Source organism: Petaurus breviceps, unplaced genomic scaffold, assembly GCF_028583685.1.
Source record: "Petaurus breviceps papuanus isolate PSGF00001 unplaced genomic scaffold, PetGlider_PUasm1.0 175, whole genome shotgun sequence".
Classification (NCBI taxonomy): domain Eukaryota; kingdom Metazoa; phylum Chordata; class Mammalia; order Diprotodontia; family Petauridae; genus Petaurus; species Petaurus breviceps.
Genome location: NW_027185764.1, coordinates 45,172,008 through 45,195,224, shown reverse-complemented (window position 1 = coordinate 45,195,224; position 23,217 = coordinate 45,172,008). Strand labels below are relative to the sequence as shown.

Here is a 23,217-nt window from a genome sequence, read left to right as displayed (position 1 = left end):
CTTTACTTCTCTGCGGGATACCAACTTCCTCCAGAATAATTTTTCCTACCTGGGCTTCCATGATACAGATTTTGTCTCCTACCCATCAAACTCTTCCTCATTTTTCTTTGTTGGATTATCCCCCATGTCACTCACTCCCAAGGTACTATCTTAGACCCTCTTCTTTTTCTCACTCTACCCTTTTTCTGGATGACATCATCACCTCTTGGCCAGTAGTAAATGAAACTACTGCTTATTGATTAATTACCTCCCAGGAGTTCAATTACTGTCTCAAAGAAGATGACTTCCAGATCTACACACTCATATCTAGCCTGTCCCTGAAGCCCTAGGCCTGAAATACCAACCTGATAGACATCTATCCCAGGCCTAGAATACACTCCCTCTTCACCTCATCTCTGGGAATCTCTACCTTCCTGCAAGAAGACACAAAACACACTGGATCTAAAACCAGAGTACCTGGATTCAGGTCACTGTGTGACCTTGGGCAAGTGATTTCTCCTCCCTGGGCTTTGGGTTTTTTTTTTATCTATAGGGACAAGAGACTGAGTCAAATGGCTTCCAAAATCCCTTTCAGATCTAAATCTGCAATCTTGTAATTTCAAATTCCTCTGCTCTAGTGCCTCTCAAGATATCCCCAACTGTCTGTACTCTCTTATTCCGCCTCCTATTATTATGTATGATTTATCTGTTTAGACTATAAACTCCTCCAGGTAATTAATGAGGGTTCTATTTTCATTTTGTTTCCCTCTCAGGCCCAGCCCTGTGCATTGCAAATGGACAAAATCTTTGGAAATAGGAGACAGCCTAGATAAAAGATAAGCATAACAAATATTTGTGGGATGGGAGTGTATCTAATTACTGGCAGAAGCCCCCTCCGAATATCACATTCACAATTAAATATAATCTTGTATCCTAACAAAAGAACAGAGATTCTAGGAAAGGTACTTCTCCCTTACCTTTCATCCTGTGTGCCTAGCATCACTACCACTGGTGGCTTTGACATCCCATTGACATGGGAACGCGATTTATCTCGTTTATCATAAAGAACAGTTCTAGAATGATTAAATGTTATAACTTTATTACAAAAAAATTTTTTTGCATTCAAAGGCATTCAAAAATATATGTGGATCTTCAATGCCTCAAGAATGTTTTCTGCTGAGGTAAGGAGTTCCCTAAAACAGGAGCTAAAGAGGTTAATTTATTCGAATAGAAGAATGATTAACATGGGCTAAGATTATCTTCCTCTAATTAACCTTGCACATTATTGAGATCTTAACATGAAGAATGTAGATGGCAAAAATGACAGTTAGAAAGAATTCAGCTAAGCAGGTCTGAAGATGGTACCCCTCTGGGAATGATAATCATTATATTTGGTAGCCATTGGGGACGTTTAAAATCATCTTTACATTTGAGACAGAAGCTGAAATACTTTCTAATTGAAACTCTCTGTTTTAGGAGAACATAATGTTTAACATAGCATTAACTAATCTGCTTTGACACCTAACTAGAGCTAAAAATGAGTCCTGTACAAACATCTACAGGAAAAGTAAAACTCAGTCCATTTATATTAAACGCCATTCCTGCTAAAATGCAGTACCCTTCTAGTGAAAGGAAGAATAAACCTAGTTCCTAATAGAAAATTACACAGCTATGTTCTTAGACAAAATCTTAATGGGTGCTATACCTGGCCCAGGGAATAGAGCACCAGCATCCAGCCTCAGACACTTACTAGCTGTGTGACCCTGGGCAGATCATTTTATCCTGTTTGCCTCTGTTTACTCATCTGTAAAATGAGCTGGAAAAGTAAATGATAAACCACTCCACTGTCTGCCACAAAAACCCAAATGAGGTCACAGAGTCAGACATGACTGAAATGACACAAGAAAAATAACTTAGGGGCAGCCAGGTAGCACAGCGAGTAAGAGCACCGGTTCCAGTGTCAGGATTGACCTGGAGATCGAATCCCAGGCTCAGACACTTAGCACCCACCCAGAAACACCTGGCCGTGTAACCTTGAGCAAGTTACTTAATCCCAATTGCTAAAAAAAAAAAAAAAGAAAAATAACTTAAGCATTCTGATCTTCATTTTTTATAAGCCACATTATTATTGATAAGAGATAATGCAATTTTTCTCATTTAGTAGTAACTTAATAGCCAGTACTTCTAGCTAAGAAATGTTGCTTTAAAAGGTGTAATACTTAAAGCAGGGACTAACACAGGTCCCGGGCTTCATTATGTCCTGTGAGATTCTGTTATCACATCTCTCTCTTTCATTTACTGAGAAAAAAAATGACAGCATCAAAGTAAAATTAAAAATACAAATCATTTAAAAAGTTGAGCTTCTTAAATAGCTTCAAATAGGTTTTCCTTAGTTTTGTATATGATCACCTCAAAAACAAAGGATAAAGAAAAGAAACCCTTAACTATCCATAATAATGGAAGCAAGAAGTAGTATGGATAAGGGGACAAGAGGGAACATTTTCTAAATTTCAGATTTGTATTTGATAGAAATTGAGGCATAGGTTCAGAGATGGGGCTTCATTTCTGACAGGAGACTTAGGGAAAAGTGTAAATGAAAAGGCACAGTCCCATGCTTCACTAACATCTGTCAAACTGGGGCAACGAAACAAAAGGCCAGTCTTCACATTTACATACTATAAAAAAGACTATCGGTTGTGTACAGTTTTCTTTCAGCAACAACTGCAAGTATAAATCGAAATACTATAATGGTACCAGTTTTATATATGACAGTGTTTATGCTGCCAAACAAGGAGTGAAGCAATTAGTTGATTTCTATAGGATAGCTATGGCAGTGACCCAACCAGAGGGTCATTTTCTCCTCAATACTGATGCTGATTTGCCAGACATAATTACAACTTATACTATTAGTAGGGAGGAAATCCTATTTAGATATGATGACAAGAGGCCAAGACTTCTTTATCCTGTATGACTTTAAATACAAAAATAGGAACTAATGAATTGTCCTCATTGAACAACAAGCCAAGAGATGGAACACATTTCACTAGCCACACAAATTGTTATACAAGCTAGCACTTACATTAGGAATTGTGCAGGAAAGATCTTAACTAAAAAGGGAAATAAAAGAATGGAGAACAAGGACACAAGGGCAGACATAGGTATACATGAAAATAGGACTAAATAAACACAAAAAGGGGCAACCAGGTGGAACAATGGATAGAGGCCAGGCCTGGAATCGGGAAAACTCATCTTCCTGAGTTCAAATCTGACCTCAGAACTCTGACTGGCTGTGTGTCCCTGGGCAACCCTGTTTGCCTCAGTTTCCTCATCTGAAAAATGAGCAGGAAAAGGAAATGGAAAATCACTCCAATATCTTTGCCAAGAAAACCTCAGATGGAATAGTGATGTGTCAGGCACAACTAAAACAACTGAACAGCATCAAATACAAGAAGTCATTTAACCATATTGGCCTTGGGTTCATCGTCTGTAAAATGAGAGGATTGGGTTAGTGATCTAAGGTCTCTTCTAGCTATAATATTCTGTGATTCCAGAAAAATGACAAAAATTAAGAAATAAAAAGATGTGTCTGTGATGGTCTTAAGCCCATCTGTACCTAAGAAACTGTACTGGAAGTATCTGTATGAAGAACAATTTACATAAAAAAATATGGGAAAGAATTTTATGAGCTAGAGAGAAAAAAGACAACTTAATTTAATGAAGCTTTACAATGGAAGTAATGGGGTGTTTTTTTTTTATGAGAACTCCAAGTAAACTTGTCACAGTCACTCATGAGAGAATGGGCAATTGAATACGTGTGTAAGACACACGGACACACAAATTTCATACAATAGCTGCCGACTGTGGATCCTCTAAACACTATCTTCATGCTCTTTGAGTCCTACCTTTAAACATCTAAACATTCTGCCTTTTACATTAATGTAGGCCAGGCTGCTGAAGACAATCCCTCTATTATTTCCGTAGTCTAAAAGACTCTTTCCAATAACTGATGAAGCTCAAAGTCCTAGCAGAATTTAACCTCCTTAAAAGCAGGGGCTGAATCCCCAGCACAGGCCAAGCAAGCAGTGCCTGGGACATAACGGTCATTTGAAAAAATATTTGTTGAATTGAATTAAATTGAACTTGACTCAACCTTTGTTTTTATATAAAAACTATGCCAGGTTTTATAATACACAAGTGTATTTCATTTTGTTTAAAGTGCCCTTCCTTTAAAAATTTTTCTTTTCATTTTTAGTCAGAGTAACTTGCCTAATATATGTCCCATTTCCCAAACAATCCGAGTTAATATTTGTTTCTTCTTAACACAAACACAATGGTAATTCTTTCCATGATATAATTCTTTTTAAATTTCATTTATTTCCTTTCATAAAGAAAACATGTGTCTTTAGAGAAAGTGATCTTCTGGGAGATGAGATAATAGCAGAAATAATTAGTCCATCCCAAGCATACAACACTGGTCCTTTTCGCTACAAGAAAACAAAAACAGAGTTACTGTACCAAATCTACACATGTTGATTACAAGATATAAACAGAATTTATTTATAGTAAAATGAACTTTAAACACAGAGCAAAGCAAATAAGTTGTTAGAAGATGAGATTTTGGGGACAACTTTGTTTTCTTTACTGTAAATAAACTTGCACTAATTATGAAATATTGTTATAAAAAGGCCTGTCAACTAAAAAAGAATACGAATCCAACTACATATAACTGAATTTAAATTAAGAAGTGATCCATACAGCCCCACATTAAGTCTTGTGTACAAGACAACTGACTTACCCACTGCATAAAACAAATTTAAAGCTTTTTGTTCCATTTTTTATCAATTAATCAGTTTATTAAGTATCAATGCCACATGCTATGCAATGGGGTTAAAAAGGCACTAGTGAAACAGCCTCTGTCTGCGAAGAACTAATAGTCTACCAAGGGAGACAGTCACATGTGCATATGTGAAACATGTGTTATACGATTATTTGGGGGAGTATACTTGCACATGCGGGTATCAGAAATGAATAGGAAGCATTGGAGCTGAGTCTGGAAGGAAACTGGGATTCCAAAAGGCAACTGTGAAAAGGAAATACACTTAAGTATGGGGAAAAGCCATTACAAAGGCACAGAGATGGAGAAGGGGTGCCAAAGGTGAAGACCCGCAAGTAGGCCAGTATGGCTGGACCACAGTGTGTGAAGGTAATAATGTATAGGATAAGGATAAGTGTTAAAGAATTTTACATGCCAAACACCATTGAAATGTTAGGTATTTATAAGGAGAGATTCTTTCAATCTTTGTATTTGCATTACCTCCACTTAGCAGTGACTGGCACATAGTAGGTACTTTCTAACTAACTGAAAAGCACAGATTCAGTTGAGTGATGAGGCTGGAAACCAAAGGGTAGGAAAGAGAGCAAGTGCAGGCCTCCATTGAAAATGGCCCTCTCAAGGAGTTTGACTAAGGAAGGGAAGAAGATTATAGCGTAATAGGGATGGTGACATCAAGAGAAGGCTTTTCAAGGAGTCAGATGTGTAAAGGAAGTAGGAATAAGACCAGTAGTTAGGGAAAGAATGAAGATTATAAAGAGATACGGGATGATTAAGGGTGAGGGGCAATCTACAAAAGAAGACAGGAGAGGACAAGGTCAAAGATTTGACTTAGCAAGAAGAGTCACTTCTTCATGAGCCTGGAACAGAGAGGTAAATAGTATAGCATAATGTCAAATTGTAAGAAAAAAGGAAAAGTCTGTGAAATGAGGGAGCTGGTAATGGAGAGCACTGATATTCTTGGTAAAGAATGAAGTGAGGGGGCGGCCAGGTGGCTCAGCAAGTAAGAGCACCGGCCCCAGAGTCAGGATGACCTGGGATTGAATCCGGCCTCAGACACTTAGCACCCACCCAGAAACATCTGGCCGTGTAACCTTGAGCAACTTACTTAACCCCAATTGCTTTAAAAAAAAAAAAAAGAAGAAGAAAGTGAGGTCCTCAGCAGGTGGGGCTGGGGTGGGCAGGGGAAAGGTTTTATAGGAGCTTGGGAAACAGAGTTTAGAACAGCCATTATGAAGAGTGGGATAAAGAATCAGTTAAGGAGAGAAAATAGATGTTAATTGAAAATAATGTTAGATGTTTTTAAAAAGAAATGATTAGACAAGAGTTAAAAAAGTATTGCCTTGCTGTGGAGAGGACTCAGTTTAGATACAGTAATGTAAATTAGCCATAATTAGTCATTTTTGTGTAATTAGGATATCCAGGGCAAATGTCCTCAAATCATCTTTATAAATCATGTTTTGAAAAATGATAAAAGAAGTAATTAAAGCAAATTTGGTAACGCAAGAAGGGAAATTGCTACAATGACTCACAGATAAGTGTTAATAATAATATGCACTGATAGTTTCCTGTTTTAACTAATTATTCTTAAGTAGGTCCTAATCTCAATTATTCCTGTGCTGATGAATGTACTATCAGTCTGCAAAGTCAACAAATTTTTAAATTTTAGTTTTAAAGAACTGATATTTTAAATTTTCACACACTCAATATTTTGATGTCCTGAGGCAAAGCCCTAATCACCCTACCTTAGTTACAGCTTCTTATGACTCCAAATACTCTACAGCAGTTTACAACTCAGTCCCCCATTTCTACAATACTAGAATCTAGTGCTTCTTCCCTCTAGCTTTTATTACCAGTTAAAATGTATGCAAATAAAGAAAATATATAGATAGATACACACAAATACATACATGTATAAGTACATATATATGCATAGGTATATAAATATGTATATATATTTATATAGATGATAGCGACAGACAGATAGAATGAGTGTACAGAAGGGGAGGTGATTCAGCTAGTACATGTCAATACACCTCATGCAAAACAACTGACTACATGTCAGAAGACTTAAGTCACATATCTGCTAATATGTCAAATATTTTGACCTTGAGGCTGCAACTAAACATAAAATTAGTAGGAATACATAAGGTTATCCCAAACAAGGAGAGGTCTCTTTGGGATCTGTGGTAAATACAGTTGCTGCAATAGCCCAAACAAGGTCACTTTCCTGACTCTGATGCTGCCACCAAGAAGCAACAATCCCCATGGGCTGACCTGTTAGATGGTTTCAGAGATGACTTTCTTAGAAAAGGAGAGGACGCCAGGAGAAAGAGAGTGAGGATTTACAATAAGACAAACCACATTCAAACTTAGTGCTGTTACTTAAGCGACTTTGGACAAGTGATTTAATCTTTTTTTCATCTAAATTTGCTTATATGTTTTAAAAAAAAAGCGAGGACTTGGACTGAGATGGTCTCTCATGTCCCTTACAAGTCTAAATCTCTAACTTGATGACTTCTCTGTGGCAGAGCAGCAGGGTCAAGGAAGAGTTCTTGCGTCTGTGTTCCCGTTTTATATGTTCTGGAGAACATTTTTTTTTTTGCTGCGTTATACACCAAGTTGTAGAGTCTTTGGCACAAAGAGTATTAGCTGGTTGGGTGATCATCAGTCAATAAACAGACATTTTTTAAGTGCTGACTATATTCTATTGGGTGTGCCTAAGTCAGAAGTAGAGGAACATTGATGAAGATCTCCAAGAGTTCAGACATATATTTTCTTTCCCTTGAACTTGTTACAAAATGTCACTCTTGTACCCTCTCTGTCTCACCCCCTAACCCTTTAGGACTAATTAATTTCATCAGTGAGCAGACACAAATCAACACAGATTTTCTTTTCATTTCCCTTTTTGATACCACAGACCACAAGACTCCTAGTCTTCTCACACCTTACTCCTCAACAAGCGTTCTTCAATCCGGGGGCATTGGCCTTCTGGCATGAACAAAACACTCTACCTCTCAGTTTTCAGCATTTTCTCATGCTTGGAACACTCTCCCGCTCTGTTCCAACTATGGACTTCCAGATTTAAATTACAACTAAAATCACATCATCAGAAAGCCTTCCCCAACCCCTCCTAATTGTAGAGTCCATTTAAAATAAGTGCAGACAATATAAAATACTTGGGAATCTACCTGTCCAAACAAACCCAGGAACTACATGAACGAGATCTAAACAACTGGAGAAATATTAATAACTCAGGGGTAGACAGAGCCAATATAACAAAAATGATAATTCTCACTAAATTAATTTACTTATGCAGTGCCATACTACACTATCAAAATATATATATTTTATAGAGCTAGAAAAGATAATAACAAAATTGATCTGGAAGAATCAAAGGTCAAAAATATCAAAGGAATCAATGAAAAAAATGTGAAGGAAGGTGGCCTAGCAGTACCAGGTCTCAAACTGTATTACAAAGCAATAATCACCAAAACATGGATAGCTACATGGCACAATGGATAGAGTGCTAATCAAGAAAACCTGAGTTCAAATCCAGCCTCAGACACTAGCTGTGTGACCCTGGGCAAGTCATTTAACCCTGTTTGCTGCAGTTACCTCATCTTTAGAATGAGCCGGAGAAGGAAGTGACAAACTACGGAGTCAGGTACAACTAAAACAACTGAATAACACCACCAGTAATTAGTATAAAGAGCTGAGAGTTTAAATTGTATGTAAAGGAGGTAGCATGCTACAGTGGGAAGAACACCAACTCTGGAGTCTAACTAAATATCTGGGCTTAGATCCTACCCCTAATGCTTTCTACCTGTGGACCTTGGTCAAGTCACCCCATCTCTCTGGGCCTCAGTTTCCTCATCTGCTGAATGGGGGGGGAAAGGGTCTGCAGTTGGACTGTATGGCCTAAGGTCTCTTCTAGTTCTATCTCTAGGACACTACTATAACAACAATGGGCCACATTCTTTAACATTAAAAAAGACTATTTAAAGACATTGATATGAATTTTATTTAGCCAAATGAGAATTTAATCAGGAAAAAAAAAAATGTGGTATTCCAATGCCTCTTTACCATTTGAAATCACACATATCAAAAAATACTATAGTGGGTTTGAAATGAACCCTTTTTACTGTTACTACATAAGGTTCTGTTTATTATAAAGTTCATTAGATATTTCAGGATATAAAGGCCTAAGTCTACAATTCTGCTCCTTCCTGTGGGCTAGGGCTCCATGACACAGGGTGGGAAAATTTTACCACTTCATCTGCATGAAGCAACAAATAAATTATAAAACAAAATCAAAAGTCTGGAAAAATAGAAGAAAATGTAAGAAAAAAAACTGACCTGGAAAATAAATCAAAGAGAAAACACTGAATAATCATTGGACTATCTGAACACCAGGTCCCCCTCCCCCCACAAAAAAAGAGCCTATACATCCTATTTCAAGAAATCTTATGAGAAAACTACCCAGATCCCTTGGAAGCTGGGGACAAAGTAGAAACAGAAAAAGTCTCCCTATCACTTCTTAAAAAAAAAAAAAAACAAGAAAACTCTCAGGAATGTCACAGACGAAATCCAAAGCTTCCAAGTCAAAGAAAAAATTCTTTGCAGCCAGAAAATTCTTAAGTAGCTAGAAAGAAAGAAAAAGTACCAAGGAGCCAAAATTAGGCTCCCATAAGATTTAGCAGCCACCACTATAAAGGAGTGGAAAATTTAGAATGTGATATTCCAAAAAGTAATTCCACTAGACAGAGTCAATGTGGAAATTGATTTTGATTGACTAGATACATCTGTAATAGCTTATATTTTTCTAGTGTTCTCAATTGGGATAAGGGAGGGTGTTAGTGTGGGAGAGTTACAAGGTAGATCACGACTTACAAAACAAATATAATATTCCATCAACAACAACAATGAAATGTTATCAGTATAACTTCTTGCCAAGATGGCTGCCTGAGACAGACCTCCTAGCTCTTACATACCTATTCCAACAAAACTCCAAAGTTCACATCAGTCCAAAGAAATCCAATAAGAAAATAAGTTACTTGTTTATTCCATTACAGAACTGCATAAAAAATCAGCCAGAAGCCCAATGGGAGCCTTTCCACCAAAATTAATGACAATACAGCCAATAGGGCACATGCACCCTACAGAGCTCTATGTCCAAAGTCAGGAAGATCTGAAGAGCTCCCATGAAAAAATCCCAGGGTGGTAAGAAAGCCTCAGACTAGGGATCTTGGAAGCTTCAGGGAGCAGGAGCAACCATTCATAAAATGCTGACTAGCACAGTGTTGCAGCACTCAGACCAAGGGCTGTAAGGTTCCTAACACTCTCCTAAGACTGAAGAGAACACCCTGAAGGCCCAGTGCTCTGAACCTCAAATATTAATCCCAAGATACATAGTCAGTGCAAGAACCCAAGAGACTAAGAGTGAGACCAAGTAGGTCTAACCACAGCACCCAAAAGTACAGCAGGAAGCAGGGCCCAACTCTGGCTGGAGAGAAATCACAGAAAACGCCAAATATGACAAAAAACCATGTTGCAAATCTAGAGATTCTCCAAAAAGCTGTTCTACAACAACTACAAAGACTTAAAGAAAAAAAGCTGAGATTTTATAAGGACTGTATGAATACTTGGAAGAAATGAAGCAAGAGATGAAAAATGAAATAAAAACTCTGAAGGAAAGAATAAAAAAAAACAACAGGAAATTATACCCAGGAAATAGGCTCCCTAAAAATTAGAATAGACCAAACAGAAATCAGAAAGAACAAGAAATATTAGAACAAAATGAAAAGATTTTTTTAAAAGAGAAGAAAATGAAAGATGTAATATCAACAATAACTTCCCTGGAAAATATTAAGGAGTAATAATGTAAGAATCACTGGATTCCCTCTTCCTCTGAGAGTACTATGCCTTCATGCATAACATCTATTTTCAAGAAAAGAGAACTGGAACAACAAGGGGCAGCTGGTATCCAGAAGGTGAAAAGACATAGACTAAGAGTGGAGACTCCATGGCAAATAGGAAAGAAAATTATCACAAGAAAGGCAAGACTTGGGGTGGCTAGGTGGCACAGTGAATAGAGCACTGGCCCTGGAATCAGGAATTCAAATTCAGCCTCAGACACTTAACACTTACTAGCTGTGTGACCTTGGGCAAGTCACTTAACCCCAATTGCCCTGCCTTCCACCCTCCAAAAAGAAAAAAAAAGACAAGACTTTAGGAAATTTCTACCATGGGGTAATAATGTTCACTACCTCACTACCTCCTAAAGGATTTGATGATGAATTAAGGGGGGGGGGGGGGGGATGGGAAGGGATTAAAATCTACAAACTAATAACAGAAAATATTTAGAAGAGGAAACTCAAACTTGGTACTTCAGAAGCTTCACCTCCATAGGAGCACAAACAAACTTAAGTAGGGATAAATAAGAATAAATATCATGACTCAAAGAATTAAAGTTTAGAATAGACAGAAAGGTAGAAAAGTAATGAAAAGCACAAGTTAAAGGAATGCTTTCTAGAAAAAAGAGCAAAAATATTTTTTTTAAGTTGAAAGGAAAGAGAGAATGGGGAATTTTTAATTAAATGGGAAAGAAAAAGGTAGGAAAAGGGAAGAATTAGATAAAAGAAAGAAAGAAAGAAAAAGCAATAAATTAAAGAAGGTAGGGGTTAAGGTGAAGAATGAGTGAGAATAGTTTACATTTAAGATAGATTAAGAATCAATGAACTCCCTGAAAACTATAGTTTTAAAAAAAACCTGAACATTATTTTTCAAGAAACCATAAATGAAACTGCCCAGATCTGGTAGAATTAGAGGACAAAGTAAAGATAGAAAGAATCCACTAATGATCTCCTAAAAAGAACCTTAACATGAAGAGTCTCAGAAATGTCAACAAATGTGATCACCAAAATCCAAAGCTCAAAGAAAAAAAATACCCCAAGCATACAGAAAGAAGCAATTCAAGCACCGAGGCACAAAAGTCAAGGTCCTACAAGACCTGTCAGCTACAACTACAAACAAGAGGAGATCTTGGAACACAATATTCTAAAAGGCAAATTGCAAAAGCTTACAACCAAGAAAAACTTTGCCCACAAAGCTGAGTAGAGGACAAAAAAAATAATAACCCTTAATGAAACAGAACTTTCAAGCATTGTTGATGAAAAGACAAGAGTTAAATAGGAACTCTAAAAATGCAAACACAAATATCTGAAGAAACTTAGATTTCAGCAATTATTTTTTTTTTTAAGCAATCGGGGTGAAGTAACTTGCTCAAGATTACACGGCCAGTTATTTCTGGGTGTGGTGCTGAGTATTTGAGCCCAGATTTGATCCAGGTCATCCCGACACTGGGGCCGGTGCTCTTACTCGCTGAGCCACTTGGCTGCCCCTAAGCAATTGGGGTTAAGTAACTTGCTCAAGGTTACACAGCCAGGTGTTTCTGGGTAGGTGCTAAGTGTCTGAGCCCGGGATTCGATCTCCAGGTCTTCAACACTGGAGCCGGTGCTCTTACTCGCTGTGCTACCTGGCCGCCCCAGATTTCAGCAATTATAAGAAATAATATATCCATTTTAACAAGGGGAGAAGAAATAAGGGTCTATAAAATCTTAATTTTTTAAGGGTATTAATGGAGTTAAATAAGAAAAATGGAGGCCCTAGCACTAGACTGGCTCTGTTCTGAGGATTTTAGGAGGGGAAAGAGGAGGTAAATTAAAAGGAATATACTACGAATGTAGAACTTGCTATTTCTACAGCTGGAATGCATGAAGAGTAAATTAACATGGAAGAAGGGAGGAGAGTAGGCATCAGATGAATTTCACTCTTATCTGAAATAGACAAAGGAGGGTTGAAAACAAACATGCACACAGAGTTTAGTACTTAAATACCTCAAACTCAGCTTGGAACATTGTATTAGACCATTACTATACCTTGCTGGTTGGTCTCCTTATGTCATGTTTCAACCCATTCCAATCTATCCTCCACTCACCTGTCAAACTGATCTTCCTAAAGCACAGGTCTGATCATGTCAGTCCCCGCCCCCATTCCCCCAACCCCTCTTTCAATAAATAACCTATAGATTGTCTTCGGTGAGTCATTTCAGTTGGGTTTGACTCTTCATGATCCCATTTAGGGTTTTCTTAGCAAAGATACTGAAGTAGTTTGCCATTTCTTTCTCCACCACATTTTACAGATAAGGAACTGAGACAAACAGTGTGAAGTGACTTGTCCAGGGTCATAAAACTAGGAAGTATCTGAGGCCAGATTAGAAAAGAAAAGATGTCTTCCTGACTCCAGGTTGGGGGTTCTATCCACTGTACCACCTAGTCTCCATGACCTCCAGCAGCAAATATAAAATCCTCTGTTGACTTTTAAAGCCCTTTATAATTCAGCCCCTGCCTATCTTTCCAGTCTTCTTACACCTTACTTCTCACCACATAATCTATGATCCAGTGACACTTGCTTCCTTACTACTCCCCAAATATGATACCTCTCTCCCAGCTCATGCCTGGAACTCTTTACCTCATCTACAGGAAGCTTCTCCTTCCTCACCTCTACTACCTAGAGTCATTAACGCCCTTCAAGTATCAACTAAAGTCCCAGCTTCTAAAACATGCCATTTCTAACCCTCTTTAATCTTGGTTCCTTTCTTTTGAGATTATCTCCAATTTACCCCACACATATTTTGTTTGTATGGTTATTTACATGTTGTTTCCCCCGCTAGAGGATGAGATCCTTAAGAGCACGGACTTGTTTGGATTTTTGTTTTTGTTTTTCTGCGTGTCCTCAGAGCTTAGCACATTTTCAGGCATGTGCTTAATAAAAGCTTGTTGACTTGGCTTATTGAGGGAAGTGTGCTGAGGAGAGGGCATGATTGGGTGTAGAGGAAAGATAATCCCAGTGGTGGATAATCTCACACTGTGACAGTGAGGGGATGGACATAAAATGAAGAGATATACATTTTTGGACATGGCCACCACATGGGTTTATTTTGTTTGTATGTGCTAATTTGTTATAAAAAGATTTTTCCCCCTTTTTCTCTCAGCTGGGTACTTTCAAAAGTAATAGGTAGAATTTGTTATATACTTTTTACAAGAAAAGCAAATGGCATGAAATAGAGATTCATTAGTTTCACAGAACATTCTCTTTGTGTTCTGCTGTTCATATGGAAATGCACTCTCTTTTTAGGTGTTTAAATTTAGAATAATTTCTTTTTAATGTTACAAGTACCACTTATGGTCCCTACTTTCCACTTGTACCTCTCTCTACAGTTTGACTAAGGTTAACATGTTTATAAGATTCTACACATAGTAGATATTCTCAGAGACAAAAATACATATTTGCATTAAAAAAAAACTAGAAGACCAAAGCAATGAAACATGATAATTCTTTAATTCATGAAACAAAGTCCTATTTCCTTTAAGTTCTAAAAACAAAATCAGTGCCAGAATCAAACTACCCACCTCCTCTGAGTCAGTCATTCTGTGGTCTGTCGCCATCTTCTCTCTAAGTGAATGAGAATAATGTCTGAAATATGAGAAAATGAAAAAATAGATGAAATACCACGTTTGCACCAATGTTCCTTTACTTCTCATCTTATTTTAACCCTATTAGTATGTGGTTTTTGTACTCAAAAAAGTCCTCATGGATGTGGATTAGGTCACAAGAAGAAAGGACACAGGAAGCAGATGAATTCTGGTCCACTGTTTTTATAATTCCCTAAATATACATTCCTTTCAATCTCTTCCTATCAGCTGTCTCTCTTTATCTTTTAAATCTACACCAGTTAACTTGGGTTGGTTGGATAAATGTGGATAGACAGAATTATGAAAAACCTGGCCATAGGACTAGCAGCAAGGTAATGTAATTAGGATGAAGCTAAAGTAAACATGGGGTTTGAAGCAGATAATAGTGATTAATTTACATTTCTTTAGCACTTTAAGGTTAGCATCATGCTGAGGAGCCTGGGAACAAGCACAAAATCCTGCTTCACTCTGCTGGTGACTGGGAAAGCATGGGAACATCGTCCTTTATCCAAAAGCTGTGCAAGCATGCCATCATGAAATGGGCATACAATGCTGATGAGCTTTGGTGTTTTCCTCGATGTCAGATGTCTTCAATGAGGATAAAAGCAGTGTCAAGGTCAACTCCCAAAATGGTATAAACTCTTTAATTTGGAAAGGCTACAAGCCAAGACTAAAGCAGAGGGGGAATTGGTGCTCAACTTTTTGTCCACACATGATTGTGTACTCAATACACCTTCTAAGGTCAAGATGCAACAGAGTATGGATCGATTCTCTGCAACCTGACAATTAACACCAAGAAAACAAAGGTTCTTGGGGTGGCTGGGGGCACAGTGAATAGAGCACTGGCCCTGGAGTCAGGAGGACCTGAGTTCAAATCCAGCCTTAGACACTTAACACTTACTAGCTGTGTGACCTTGGGCAAATCACTTAACCCCAATTTCCCTGCCTCCTCCCCACCCCCAAAAAGGTTCTTTACCAGCTAGCACTGTACCATCCATATGTGGAATGGCAAGTTACAGGAAATGGAGAAATTTTGAATGCTGTGGATAATTTCATTTATCTTAGCAGTACCATCTCCTGGGATGTCCACATAGATGATGAGGGTGATGCATATATTGCCAGAGCTAGAACAGTGTTTGGGAGGCTCTAAAAGTGTAGGAGAGAAGTATCAGGCTGCCTACCAAACTGAAGCTCTACAGAGCTGCCTGCTGCCTTATCAGTGCCATGCCAGAAAACTGAACAGCTTCCCCTTGAGTTGTCTCAGGAAGATCTTGAACATTACCTGGTGAGATAAGGTGCCTAACACGGAGGCACTGAGGTCATCTCTAGAGTTGAACCACCATGAGTTCAAACTCTATTGAGGAGAGCACAATTCCAGTTAGCTGGCCACTGTTTGAATGGCAAAGGCACACTTATCCAAAAGACTATTTTATGGACAACTTCCATGAGGTAAGTGCTCACATGGTGGTCAGAAGAGGTATAAGGCACTCTCAAGCTGTCTCTGAAGAATTTTAATACTGACTGTGAGAAATGGGAAGCACTGACATAGGACTGCCCTGCACCCATCATGGTACGCCTGCATCAAAGAGGGCACTGTACTCCGTGAACAAAGCAGAATTACAGAAACAAAGTAAATATGAGCTGCGCAAATCCAAGGCCACTTCTCCTCTACCTGTCCTAATCTGTGCCCAATCTGTGCTGGTGCCTGCTGAACTCATATTGGGCTGATTAGCCACAGATGAACACAAACACTTTGCTCTGATTCCCGTACTGTCTTCTTCAAAAACAAAGGAGGAACAACTACAAAAAGGTTAGCAAAGATCAAGTAAAAACCAATCCCATTCTAAAAGGAGGAAACTGAGGCTCAGAAAGGTCAGGAGGAGGCCTGTTCATGGGTGGCAAGTGGCAGAGCCAAGGTTCAAAGTCAGTGTCAATGGACTACAAGTCTACTGTTCTGATTATACTGGCACAGCCGAAAGGATGAAACAAGATAAGCATGTATGAACAAGTCTTTGGGGATTTACTTTTTTTCTGTCTTTTACGTTGAAATAAATATTTTTTTCTCCTCATTCTATGAATTTATCCATAGAGCATGTGTAGAATATTTGACAGACGTTAACCAAGCATAATTCACAGTAACCGAAGCCTTTTGAATGTCTATGCAATTATTTAAAAATATGCCCAAATACTTGGACTAGAAAATTTAGGAGAATGTATACATCATGGGTAATTCATATTCTATTCTTTCCTCTGTGATATAAGAGATAATGAAAGCATGAACTAGGGTGATGGCTATATGACTAGAGAGGTGGGGACAGATTCAATAAATTATGTGGAGAAAGAATCCGCAGGATTTGGTAACTGACTGGATATGGGGGTTGAAGGAGATGGAGGAGTGAGAGCCCCTGGGACCAAATCCCAGCTCTTCTGCTTTAGGACCTACATAACAGGGAACGAGTCCCTTCTCTGAGCCTCTAGGATCACATACAAACTATTCTGTTTGGCATTTAAATCTCTTCACCCCACCTCTCAACCTGTCTTTCCAGACTTATTACACATTGTACCTGTTCATCCTCATAATAAATAATGAAAATAGCCAACATTTATATAGTGTTTTCTAAGGTGGGAGGGATGGAATGTGAAGGGAGTGGGAAGGAATGTCTTAGACTGTCTTAATATGGGGGGCCTATAGTTTATATATATATATATATATATATATACATATATATGTATACATGCATATATGTGTGTGTATATGCATATACATATATATATATCATAGTTACTATGTGTAAGGCACTGTGTTAAGCGCATTCCAATTAGTACTTCACTTCATCCTTACAATAACCCTGGGAGGTAGGTACTAATATTATCCCCATTTTACAGACTAAGAAACTGAGGCAAACAGAGGTTAAATGACTTGGCCAAAGTCATGGAGCTAGTAAAGGCAGAGGTCAGAGTTGAACTCAGGGGTTCCTCACTCCAGTCTAGGGGCTCTGTGCACCATGGTGCCACTTAGCCACACCTCCCATCTTTACACTTTTTCACCAGCTCTCCCCAAGGCCTACAATACACTTAATCCTTACCTCCACCTCTGAAAAATCCCTACATTCCTTCAAGGATTAGCTCAAGGGCCACTTTTTACATAAAGTCTTTCTTAATTTCCCCAGTTGCTAGTATCTCACCACAAAAATCACCTTTTATGTATTTAATATACCCTGATATATATATATATGTGTGTGTGTATGTATGTATGTGTGTGTGATTGTGTGTGTATTGTTTCCTCTGATGGAGTAGAATAAACTCCTTGAGGGCAAAGACTGCTTCTTTTCTGTCTCTGGATCCCCAGTACAAAATACGGTGATTGGCACAAGGCAGGGGATTAATACTATTCATGGTAATTTACAGAAAGGAAGGGAAGATGGCATCCCAGCCTCCATCAAGGACCTCCTGGGGCTCCCTAAAGTAGTATCTTGTTCACAACCTGTTACTCAAGTCACTGAAGAGCTGATTATTCTAATTTTAATTTTTTTTAATGAGGAAGAATAAAAACAAAACTAACTCTTGAGTTAAAATTTTAACTATTATATTTTCAAGTCATAAAGTGAACAGCAATCTCAGTTGTCTAACTGGCATAAACACTTAACATTTGTTGAATTTGTAGAGGATTCTCAAAGCTGGAGCCATAAAAACTCTTAAACAATGCAATCAAGAAATATGCAAATGTACAATCCCACCTTTAACTTTACAAAATGAAATTCTGCCTCTGAACTCCTAGCAAGGAGGAATGAAGAGTTTAAATGGTTCTTTACATCTCATTTCCTAGTATGATTTCTCCAATTTGAGTGGTTTTTGTAAGAAATAAGTCAGTGTTGTCTTTTTCTATAACAATATCTAACACTAACATAATCTTAAAAGAGTTGAAAATCATAACTGGCAGTAGTTCTGCCAAAGTTTCTTAATATTTTTTTTTAGTATATGGCATTTTGCAATTTCCAACAAGTTTAACAAATGAGAACCTAGATTCAGACCACACTTTTGACATATGGTAATGGGACTGGGTAATTCATTTAATTCTTCCATACCCTAAACTATTCTCTAAGACAGGAAATGGCAGAAAAGATGCCAATTTGCATTGGTGAAAGAAGCTCTTCACTGGAAGTTTTCTATATTAACAAAATCACAGAACTACTAAAAAAATTTTTTTATGCTGTCATTAGCTCTGAATTATCTGTGGATAGAACATTGGACCAGGAATTGGGATGACAGGAGTTCCAATCCCACCTCAGATACTTAATTAGCCATGTGACCTTTGGCAAATAACTTATCTCAGTTTGCCTCAGTTTCCTCAACTATAAAATAAGTATCATAATAAATAACTACTACTTCCCGAGGTTGTTGTAAGGATCAAATTAAATAAAAAGAGTAAAGTACTATATAAACTTGAGCTAGTAGTAGTAGTTGTTGAGTCATTTCAATCATGTCTGACTCTCTGTGACCTCATTTGGGGTTTTCTTGGCAAAGATAGTAGAATGGTTTGCCATTTCCTTCTCTAGATCATTTTACGGATAAAGAATTGAGGCAAAAAGGGTTAAATGACTTGCCTAGGGTCACACAGCTGGTATGTGTCTGAGGCCAGATTTGAACTCAGGTTCTCCTGACTTCAGGGCCAGTGCTCTATCTATTGCGTGACCTACCAGATTAGAATTTTAGGGGAAGAGAAATTAAGAGCCCTTCAACTCCTATTGTTCTTTTATTAATAATTTCATAAATATTTCATGAATATTTCAGCTTTGATTATAAAAATCAGTTCTACCAAGATACTTAAAATTTAATAAGCTTTGTTCATCATTCAGCATCTTCTGAATAATCAGAAAAAAGGAAAAAAATAATTATTTTGTCTAAATGGACCTGTGTACAGGTTTGTAAACTAGACTGGGGGGAAGGGAGGAGAATAAGCATCTTGACAGTGCCTGCTATATGCCAGGCACTGTGTTAAAGGTTTTACAAATATTATCTTACTGGAACCTCTACTTCTTTGTCAGCTTGCTGGCCAGAAGTGAGGCAAGAGTAGGGGTTTTCAGAAGAGAAAGGAGGCGCCTTGCAGCAGGGGAAGGCTGTTTGGAGGACAGGAAGCATCATGTAACTGTGCACAGAGGCAACAGTAGGACAAGTTAACAAAGGGGGCAGAACGATGGGCTTGACAGGAGTATGGAGAGTTAGCAGATGAGTAGGAGGAGATGACACATGAGTTTTAAGTTGGGGCAGAGTAGAGGAAAAGCCTTGGTGGTGAGTAGGAATAACCTAAACTTATGCAAAAAACAAAGAAGACCAAGTGAAGCTATTTGAGAAGAATAACATAATGAGTATAATACAGGAAAGGAATATTATTCTGACTGTGGCATTTTACACTGACTAAATGGTGGATAATTTGGGCAAGAAGTCCTAAAAGGAAAAAAATATATCCAAATTTTGGATAATTTTTTTTTAGAAGAAATGGAAAAGTAGACATGGATTTTAAAGAGGTTCTGAATGAAGCATTTTAGTTTTAGACCCTGGAACAAGTGGAAAGAGAAAAGCAAAAGTGAACCTAAAATTCATTTAAAGTTTCTCACCTGAAAATCATGCAAGGGAAAAGTACTCTCGGGGGTGGCTAGGTGGCACAGTGGATAGAGAACTGGCCCTGGAATCAGGAGGACCTGAGTTCAAATCCTGCCTCAGACACTTAACACAAAAACTAGCCATGTGACCTTAGGCAAGTCACTTAACCCCAATTGCCCTCCAAAAAAATAAAAAGAGAAAAAAGTACTCTGAAGAAAGAGAAGGTATTAAGTATTAGATTAGTACATAACATCTTTCAGGAGTTAAAATAAAAATATTAGTGGAGAAGCAATAAATAGTAATTTAGTATTTCATTAGCATTTATTAGAAGTATTTTTGTAAACAAAAAAACAAAAACTTAAAACAAAAGACAACCAGATATTTGCAAACCCAACAGATAAATTCTAAATAAGTACAGAATAAAAAAATTTTTTTAAATAGGGGAGAAGTAAATTGGAAACCAAAAATACTCTAGAACTACTAAAACAAAACTAAAAGATTGTTCTTTGAAAAGACTAACAAAATTGATAAGCCTTTACTCAACCTGATTTAAAAAGAAATACTGGCAATTTATTCAATCTAAAAGCAACAAATATTAAGGATTTTATAAAATCAGTAATAAATTATAAACTGTGCGTATATGTTAAAGACCACTTACTGAGCCACTTATGAATGTTTCTGGGTCTCTTTTAATTGACTTTAACCATGGTTTTCAGAAATATCTGTATTTTCACAAGAGAAATTTCTCTACAAGCTCTGAAACATCCAGTCACTGATAAATTGTATTTAATCATGTAAAATTCCAACTAGTATTGGAGTCTTTCTCATAGTGTACAGCACTTCTTTCTGTCATTACTGAACTAAATAGCATGTAATATTGAGGAAGATGAGAGAGTAGGCATTTTGGCAAGTTCAATAGCTTTACCACTAGGTGGCGCAGAAACATAAGTATTATTTGTACTACAAGACTAGCCTAGCCTTCAAAGTATTTTCTAAGACCCATAGAATTTCCACCAGGTGTCAACCAAGAGAAAATATATTTTTCCCCTACGAAAAACAGACCCACTATTCTGACCATAACTGTCCAAATTAAAAACAATTCAACAAATATTTATTAAGACTTTGAAAATTTGTAAACTTTTAAGTTTATGAAACACCTTCTTCACAGAAAACCTGTAAAGCAGAAAGCATAGATATTTCAGTCCCATTTTACAGTCTTACAAGTTAAGTGACTTACATATGTTCACACAGTTAATGAGGATAGAACCCAGGAGTCTGACCTAGGTGTCTTGACTTTGTCTAGTACACTGTCCCACTATATCATGTAATTTTCTCCATCGATGCACTGTATCCTGTCCTAGGTCAGAAGAGATATTTAGTCACATGAACAATATATTCATAAACAAAGATTTCTATCTGGATGGGAATTTAAAGGTTATCTGTTCTGATTCCCTCATTTTTCAGACCAAAAATCTGAGGCCCATAGCACTCAAAAGACTGGCCCAAAGTCACAAAGTAAGAAGCTAGAACCTGAACTCTGGTCCTTCTATTCCAAAACCAGTGCTCTCTCTCTCTCCAAATCATGGTAATAAATCCTAGTCCCTGGCCCTTAAACGGCTTTCTGCTTCAGAAAAATACATAACCAAAATGCATAAACAAGATCCAGTGACAAGAAATAGTTACATAGGCTATGTCTGTATTTCACAAAGAAGTAGACAGCAGAACTAACACATTGACTTCATTGGGACTTATCTACTCAATTTATCCAGATATGCTACACTAAAAAAATCTAAAATGTAGAACTATAAATGTAGAAAAGATGACCAAAAGATGACCAAAGATTACCAATTACATTTGGTAATACATGACCAAATGTATTATTATTTTGGTGTCACTTTTTTTTGTTAGAGGCAGAAAATAAGAAAAAGGGAGGGAAGATGAACATTTTGAGTTAGAAAATACTGTTTTGCCACTAAACTTACCTGCATATTTAGTAAATATCCTCAGTAGTTTATTCCTTTCTTGGACTTCATTAAAGCCAAGCTTTAATTTCAAAGATTTTTTTTTTAAGCAATGTTGTTTCGGTCTGAGAGATCAGGAAATCAGACACACTATGTTATGAAAGAAAGTCTTGGTAGCTCAACTGTGTTTCTAAACTTCTGGGGGAAAAATGGGAACAATATTATGTACCTTGAAGATGTACACAGAGAATTAATACGCTTGCTGAATAATTCAAGGCCTTCAAAGGCACATTAGTGCTTTTATAAAGACTATGTTTAATGTCGTCTAATCCAGAATTAGGATTTTTAAAAAGCCATTATCCACACCATTTCTCCCTACAATGTTTTTGTTCTTGTTGAAAACAGTATGTCTAAATAAGCACTAGGTCTTGTGTTTCTTTTTCAAGGTTTCGTTTTGTTTTTTTTTTTAAACCAGACAATTCTTGGAGCCCTCGCGGGACATCATGTCAAACCCTTAAAATAAGGCTTGTAGGTGGTTCCTTTAAACAGGACTCTCTCTTTTAAGGAAGTGGTCAGCCCTAATGATTTGGCTGTTGGTTGTTTTTTATGGCGATGGAGCTTAGAGATGGAGAGAGGGCAGCCGCTCCTGTTGCACACAGCTCTGCTCAAATACAGCTGGTCTCTCTCTCTCTTGTCCGTGGCAATAATCTCAATGGAAAGATAGGATTCCTTTGACCTCCATTGAGTCGATTTCCACCCTACCCTGAACAGCATCAAATACTCACAAAGTTTCCAATCCATCCTCCCCAAATTTATCTGTTAATCATATTTCTTAAGCCTAGGTTTGTTGCATTATTTTTTTTATCGCAATTTCTCTTGAAATTCATTAGATCATGTCATATTGGCCCGTCCAACAGGTTTCTCCCTTTCTCCGTCCCCCTCCCCCTTTTCTCTACTTTCTCCAATAGTTCCCGGTGGGCACATTTCAGCCCTGCCCTCAATGCACGCCCTGGGCGAGCGGCGAAGCAGCAGCCACCCCATCCCCTCTCAGCCTGCGTCCCCTCGTGTCCCCGGCTCTGCCATTCTCGTTCTATCACGGCTATTAGAATCTGCTCGGTAGTAAAGCCTCCTATCCCACTTCTGGAGTTTTACGGTAGCCTGCCCACCAATAGGAACACTCAATGAAGAGAAGTCAGGTTCAGCTCTCCGTCTACAGCAGTCTTCTTCCCTCTGTTCTACACCTACTGTACCAGAAAGGAAGAGGGACGCGAGGGAGGGGGAAGAAAAAGCAGCAGAGCCGTGCGCATGC

The 23,217-nt window shown here is 37.8% G+C and overlaps 1 long non-coding RNA gene across 1 annotated transcript; it reads right to left on the bottom strand.

Moving 5' to 3' along the window:
- Nucleotides 1-4,333: 4,333 nt before the first annotated feature.
- Nucleotides 4,334-23,187, bottom strand: LOC138158836 (uncharacterized). Its single transcript, XR_011167740.1, has 5 exons — nt 23,075-23,187; nt 21,930-22,106; nt 21,185-21,304; nt 14,284-14,347; nt 4,334-4,463 (listed from the first exon to the last, which is right to left on the bottom strand). It is a non-coding gene; the product is annotated as an uncharacterized lncRNA (long non-coding RNA).
- Nucleotides 23,188-23,217: the final 30 nt, after the last annotated feature.